This window comes from Pseudonaja textilis, chromosome 2 (genome assembly GCF_049901715.1).
Source record: "Pseudonaja textilis isolate UNSWEBS1 chromosome 2, rPseTex1.2, whole genome shotgun sequence".
Taxonomy (NCBI): domain Eukaryota; kingdom Metazoa; phylum Chordata; class Lepidosauria; order Squamata; family Elapidae; genus Pseudonaja; species Pseudonaja textilis.
In genome coordinates this window covers 151,602,611-151,610,668 of record NC_141991.1, presented here as the reverse complement: position 1 = coordinate 151,610,668, position 8,058 = coordinate 151,602,611, and positions in this window count along the sequence as shown.

Here is an 8,058-nt window from a genome sequence, read left to right as displayed (position 1 = left end):
AATTTAAAAAAAAGTTTCTTCCAACATATAAATAACAAGAAAAAAATCAAGGAAACAGTCGGTCCACTAAAGAGAGAAGATGGCAAGGAAATAACAGGCAACAGAGAGAAAGCAGAACTGCTTAACTCATTCCTTGCATCTGTCTTCATGCAAAAAGAAACAATAGCTCAACCCACCAAAAACATAACTGTAAAAGACAGACCAGAAATAAAAGTTAAAATAAGCAAAAAAAAATAGTAAGAAAACATCTGTTTGATCTTGATGAAAACAAATCGCCGAGGCATGGTGGATTACATCCCAGAGTTTTAAAGGAGCTGGCAGAGGTCGTCTCAGAACCACTGCACCATATCTTTCAAAAATCCTGGAGCACCAGGGAACTACCAGAGGACTGGAAAAGAGCTGATGTGGTTCCCATCTTCAAAAAAGGAAAAAAAACAGACCCAGAAAACTATACACCAATCAGCCTAACAGCAATACCTGGGAAGATACTGGGAAAAACCCCCCCAGATCTGACAACATCTAGAAACGAGTAAAGCAATAACAAGAAGTCTGCATGGGTTTGTTAAAAGCAGATCATGCTTTTTCAATCTTATTTCATTCTTCAATATAGTGACTAAATTAGTAGACCAGCAAAATACTGTGGGCATAATATACTTCAGCAAGGCATTCGACAAAGTAAACTACAACCTACTTCTTGGGAAGCTAGAAAAAAGTGGGATAGATAGCATCACCATCAGATGGATTCGCAACAGGCTGACAATCTGTACTCAACTAGTAGACCTTAATGGTACTATGTCTACATGGAGGGAAGTAAGCAGTGGCGTACCACAAGGTTCCGTCTTAGGCCTGGTACTCTTCAATATCTTCATAAATGACTTAGATGAAGGAACAGAAGGGGAACTTACCAAATTTGTGGATGATACTAAGCTGGCAGGAATAGCTAACATCCTAGATGATAGGCTCAAGATGGATCTTGACAGACTTAAACACTGGGCCCTATCTAACAAAATGAAATCCAACTCGGAAGTTGTGGGAGCGCCTTCACTTGAGACTTTCAAGAAGAGATTTGTCAGAAATGGTGTAGGGTCTCCTGCTTTTGGGGAGAGAGGTTGAACTAGATGACCTACACGGTTCTTTCCAACTCTGATTATCTGTTTGATCAGTATGTTGGAAGAAATATCCTTTTTGGGTTCAGTTCCAAGTGGGGAAAAAGACACTGGAAATCTGGAGGCTGTTTGGAAAGATAGTTTTAATGGTGGACAGGACCACATGCCGTGGAGCTCCTGGGGGAGAAGGGAAGAGATGCTGAGAGTTCCTGGGTTTTATGCCCTCTGTTGGGATTTGAATTGGAGCTTGTATTCTGATTGGTTGTCAGACTCTCATGGGGCCATGCAGGGGCAACTCTGTAGGCTGTCTTGAGTCCCAGGCTTGGTTGAGCCTTGCTGGATGATGATGTAATGAAAGGGCTTTGCGTTCCTATTATGAGTCTGCCTGAAGGAGGTAGATCTTTGTTATGTAGAATAGACTGGCCCAGGCCTTAATGGCTCATTAGCAAAGTGTGTGTAGGTGAGTTTCTGCCTTTCTGAGTTTCTACTTCATCATTTATGGGAAATATTCTGCCTTTTTAATATATCCTAAAATATTTCATTTCTGTAAGAGAGGGGTAGGATTTAACTTCCAACAAGTAGAAATATTTGCAGTGCAAAAAAGCTCTCTCACTGGATCAACTTGGCTGATGAGACCACAATAATTTGGCAATTTAGGAAAACCCTGTGTTTAAAAACAGGAGCTCGGTCTGTGATGAAGAGATGGCAGGGTTTTTTTGTGTGCAGGGAAAGCGCCACCTGGTGGTTTCAGCAGATTCAAGGACCAGATTAGGATGATATCTTTTCCTGATACATTGAAGTCCCTGCAGAGATGCAATCCTTGCAGTGTCCTGGAGCATCGACAGCTAAGTGAGGCAACAGCCAGATGCAAGTGAATCAGATAGAACCTTATATACTTCAACCTAATGAAGGAAAGTTGCTCTCTTCCCTTTTGCATGTGATTGTTCCCAAATTCTGGAATGCACTCCTTTGAAAATTGCAGTCAGCCTTCAGTCTTTTCACTTTTGGGAAGGGAGTCAAGGAACACATAGGGTTCAGCAACTGAGAGCCTTATATTTAAGTTTTATAGTATAAATCTTATAAGATTATATTCTATTCAAGGTGACTGATAATCATGACAAACACTCCAGAACTTGTAAAAATAATAAAAGTCTGTAGTGTAAAGTACATTTTTAAAATAACTGTTTGGGACCCTCAAGTTTGCTTATTAATGGTCCATTTGACAGAGTTGTGGAAATATGAGTAGCTTAATGTTTGACTGTGGGCTGGTAGGACTTCTCTCAGCTTTTCCATTTGCCATTGTAGGAAGTTAGCCCCCACCCTCTCCTAGAAAAATGAAATATCCTAGGAAATATTAAAAAGGCAAAATATTTCCCCTAAAAGGGAAATAGAAACTCAGAAACAGAAACTCCCCTCAGAAGCAGAAGCTCACCCCACACTTTTATTAATGGGTGGGCCATTAACCTGGCCATTAACCTGGCCTGGGAAGATTGCATCAGCCAGCACTCAAGTGAAGCCATGTGGTCCAGACAAAGCCTACAAAGTTAGCTAAGACCCCCACCCAGGGAGTATGACAGCCAATGGGGTACATTTCTTATACACGGACAGGAAACACTAAGGTGGGGCCCAACAGAGGGGATAAAACCAAGGAACTCTCCGCATCTTGGCCCCTTTCCTTCTTTTCCTTCACCCAACATCTGGAAGCATGTGGTTGTCCTTTTCACTTTGGCGCTCCAAGCCAGGTGGTTCTGTCCACTATTAAATCTCTTTCCAAACAGCCTCCATGTTTCCAGTGTCTTTTTCCCCACTTGGAACTGAACCCAGAAGGATAATTCTTCCAACACCATGTTTCATTAAGTGAGGTTTGTTGGTTAATTATGGAATGGAGTGTAGTTTCTCTAAAAGCAAAGTGCTGAAGGCAGGTAATAAAACATCGGCAGATGAAAAACCAAGTACAGACAATCCAAATACATGTGTAAATAAAACCAGTAAGAGTATTCAGAGGCAGATGCTTAAGGTCCAAGTGAATAGATAAAATCTATTCAGGAAACTAAATACAGGAAGTTCTCCACTGAGAACCATTTATTTAGTGACCGTTTGAAGTTACAATGAAAAAACTTACTTCAACTGGTCCCTACGCTTAGAACTATTGCAACATGCCTAAGGTTTCAAGTTCAAAAATCAGGTGCTTGAAACATGGCAAGTATTCACAATGGTTGTAATGAGTCCTGAGGTCATGGGATCACCATTTGCAACCTTCCCAGCTGACTTTTAACAAGCCAAGTCAATGGGGGATGTTGGTGTTGCTTAATGACTACATTGTTCACTTAACTGCTGTGAATCACTTAAGCATGGCAAAAAAGATTGTTAAATCATACATGGCTCACTTAACCGCCTTGCTTAGCAACAGAAATTCAAGACCCAGTTGTGGTCATTACTTGTAGACTATTTGTATCTGACAGAATGCCTAAAATCTATGCATGGTCCTCCTGGTGGGGGAAAATAAAAAAAAAAATACATAGAAAACAGGCTGAAAAAGCAGAGCAGAAGCAAAGGTAACCCTGGCTCCCTCTAGTGGTTAAGAGTCACAATGAATACATTGCTTCTGCAGATGGATCTCCACAGATCAATAGATTAACCGAGTTGGAAGGAACCTTGTAGGAGGTCATCTTGTCCAACCCGCCCTACAAGCAAATACTACACCATTTCTGACTGATGGCATTCCATTCTTCTTGAAAGCTTCCAGTGATGAAGCTCCCACAACTTCCAAAGGCAAAGCTGTTCCATTGGTTGATTGCTCTCACTGTCATTTCTCCTTATTTCTAGTTTGAATCTCTCCTTGATCAGTTTCCATCCATTATTCCTTGTCTGGCCTTCAGGTGCTTTAGAAAATAGCTTGACCCCTTCCTCTCTGTGGCAGCCCCTCGAATATTGGAACACTGCTATCATGTCTCCCCTGGTCCTTCTCTAGACTAGACCAGCCATGGCCAGTTCCGGTAACCATTCATTGTATGTTTGCAGTCTAGGTGTTACGTTTTTTACCTACTAAGACTGCAAAGCAAGTTCCACCTAAAGTGGCCTCTAGTAGTCAAGTCAAGATGTGTCCAATACCCGTGACAGTCTGAACAATCTTGAAATGGCTACAGTTGTTTTACTTTAAAACTTAGTTCAGAATTTGTTTACCAGGCTTTAGTGGCCATTATTCCAAAGCTATTTTTCTACAACCACTAACCATTCAATCAACAAAAAAGATTTCAGACACCCCATATTTCCTGGGAAGATGTGATATTTGCAAGTCAAGTGCTAAAATGTTGTCTCCTTTAAAAAAGATTAAAAATCAGAAGTTTGCTGGCAATAAATTGAAGACTTGTCATTAAAATTTGAATGCAAACTTGCCAATATCCGAAGTACACCAGATGCTTGATTGGAAAGATGCCAGGACTACAGTTACAGCTGGAAACACAAATCTTTGATGGCACAGGGCTGGGCTGTGGACAGTCTTTGGAATACCAGCCAATCCACAGCAGGCATCCCATTTTACAGAGCTGACCTCTAGCTCTCCATCCTAAGAAACAGAGGGAAGCTGTCTTATGCACTGAGAGGTGCTTGGACTATCTAATTCCATAGCCCTTAATACCATAATGTGTTATTAACTGGCTGGATTTGTGTACCATGTTAAGCCATTATATAGTTTGTTTTAATTTTTGACTTGGCATATTGCATGAATTAAATCTTTGGCTCTGCAAAGCATGATTTGTAGTAATTGAATCTAGACAATTGTGGTTTCTTTTACATCCAAAATTAGGCAGAACATGCTTTATTGTATTGTGTGAATCTTGGCCAAATGGGATCTTAAATAAGCATTTTTTTCCAATTCTATCAGGATTGAACATGAAGGGCAAGACTAACCACTGAGCTGTGCTCCTTTTCATGAATTGGTTTCAGTTTTTATCATAATGATCCAGACTGACAAATTATCTCCTGAGTGCATTAATCTAGTTATGTCATGAGAATCAAGTGCCTGTTTGGGAAACGAAGGCAGGGCAACTCTGTTACAAAGAAGGAACCGTAGGACTATAAGAACAGTTTCTTATAGTTTCTTACAGTTTCCTTCTGTTTTAACTGTTTTAAACATCCAGGTTCTTTCTTCTTGTGAATGTTGATTTTGTGTCTATCTCATCTTGATATCATGCAGACTAACTAACCTGACAAACATTAGATGCATTTTAGAATGTTAAATATATTTATATTTAATATGGATTAAACATACAATATTTAAGCCAGCTAGCCTCACTGTGATTACAGGTAGCTGTGACTTATTTCATATTCTTCTAGAATCTAGATCATGGCGGCCCAACCTTTTGGCTTGCCTGGGCTGCACTTAATGAAGAGAAATTGTCTTGGGCTGCATATAATATATAAAACAGTTAATGTGTATAAATCTCATAATGTTAAAGTTTACAATCTTGTGGGCTGCATTACTACCTGTGCCAGGCTGCATTTAGCCTGGGGGCTGCTGGTTGGACACATTGGTTCTAGATGATTTCTGGTCTGTTCATGTTATCTGACAGGTGTATTTTTCTAGGTCTTTCTGCTCTAATGGATAACTCTTGCTTCTTTGTTCTTATTGTCAAGAATTTGTCAGAGGACAGTTGAGGAAGGATTTAAGAGGATCAGCTTTCCAAAATGTGGTGGAGGCTCTCCTGCTCCAAAGAAATGCTAAGCCCTGCGCCTACACTTCCCAAAAGCTGGTTGACACGAAAAGATATTGGGTGGTATGGGGAAAAAGAGACTTATGCCATTAGATGGGCACTGATGACCTGGAGGCAATGTCTGGAAGGCAGCAAAATCCCCTTCAAAGTGTGGACAAACCACAAGAACTTGGAGGCCCAGAAAGCCCCGAGGAAACTTCCACCAAACAAATACAATGGGCTCAGTACTTTAATTGGTTCAATTTCACTCTTCGGTACTTGCCAGGGGGAAGAATTTTCTTGCCGATGTGCTCTCCTGAATGCCCCAATATAAGAGCACCCAGGAGGAAATAAAACCCATCATCCTCTACTGGCAACTGGCGGCACAGGTCTGAGCAAAGTAATGGCCGCCAGCCACTCCTAAACCGACTGATGCTGTGACATGGCAGCTGAGGCAGGGGTGGGCTTCAACAATATCAGCAACCAGTTCTCTGCCTGGCTGCTGGGTGGGCATGGTCGTGGCCTAGTCGACCTCCTGCACCATAGCAGAGGGGGTGTTTTCGCGCTCCCCAGGCTCCGGATGTCAGCTTTGGAAGCCATATTAGTACCAGAAGACACCAGAAGCTTTGCTTAGTTTCTTCCCGCCCACCCCCCAAAAAATGGCCTCCCTGGGCTCCAGAGGCCCTCCAGATGTTCTGGGAGGCCCGTATTTTGCCCTCCCCAGGCTATGGAGGCTTTTCTTGAGCCTCTGGGAGGGCAAAAACTGCCTCCCCCAGGCCCCGGAGGCCCTCTGGAGGTTGGAAACGGGCCCGTTTCCAGCCTTCCGGAGCTTCCAGGAGGCTTGCTTTTTGCCCTCCCCGAGCCTCCATGTTCCTTTTTGCCCTCCCCGAGCCTCCACTCCATGCACTTACCTAGCATCCAAATGAGCTGCATGGGGACTCTTGGGAGGGGCAGGGTGGGCAGGGCCAGCCAGGGGTGGCATTTGCCGGTTCACCGAACTGGCCATAAAACTAGCTATGGGTTCACCCGAACCGGGGCAAACCTGTAGCAACCACCCCTGAGCTGAGGGAAGCCTGGAGGAATATGAGTGGTTCAGAGACCATAAGAAAGAACTCCACAGCACTCCAGTGTGACTCTAGCCTTGGTTAGAGGAATGGCAGTCAATTCTCTCCCTAGGAATGTGCCCAGCTCTGTCATAATTCCTGAGAGGCATTGGTGCCAGAGGGGAAGATTTATCTCTTGAAGTTCGCCATAGTTTAAAATCAAGCAAGAGTCAGTGGAGTCAGGGAAAGCTCACCACCTGTAAGTGGTCACTTCTGCACATATCCTGTTTGGACAGAGAGCCTAAGCTGCCCATCCTCCCTGCACTAGCCTATCTCCCCAACCCCCAATACAACAGGAAGAGCAGGAAGCAGATAGAGCCGGCTGCTTCCGTCAGACAGGCCAGGTGCTTCCTGCCATTGGACCCAGGAGTCAGCCCATGCAGGCCCCCAGATTGCTTCTCTCTCTTTCTGTGTGCCTGCTTGTGTACGCGTGGTTGAAGGCAGACACACTGCCATGTGCCTGTGTGCCATGTGCAGATCTGGGCGGCTGTTTCTAGGTGAGAGTATGGAATAGACCAAGAAAAAAACTAGTATGCATCTGTGGGAAATGCCACTAGGGGCAGGCCCAGGATTTTGGGTTGCGCTGCATGATGATCAGCACACCTCAGCCAAATGAGATGGCTTTTGCAGAATCTACGAATTTGGTTTGCCTTGGGAGCGTCATACGCATCAATCACAGTAGGATTAGGAAGCCCCCCCCCCCCAAAAAAACCAGACTGCGTTCCAATAAGCTTCCAGCCTAAGTTTTAATAAGACTAATTATTTACTTCTGCTAAAATGATCTCTTGCCCTTCCAACAATAAAAGGAGAATAAAAATATATTTAAAACATATTTGTTGTTACAGCATAAGCTATTGAGCAGGGCTGCCTCACATCTCTGCCTCACCTCTCTGATTCATTCAAGGGGATCCTTGTTGGGAACTCCAGTTCCTGTTAGCAGAAATGTGTGGCTCCTTGTCCAGGACTGGAAAAGTTTGCTGGAGTGATTAAGGTATTGGTCCAGTGACCAGAAAGCAGTGACTTCTAGTACTGCTTTAGGCATGAAATCTGGTTGGGTGACTTTGGACCAGTCACTCTCTCTCAGCCCAACCTATCTCACAGGGTTGTTGTTGGAGGAAGAATGAGTATTAGGTATGTTTTCCACCTTGATTGAGTTAC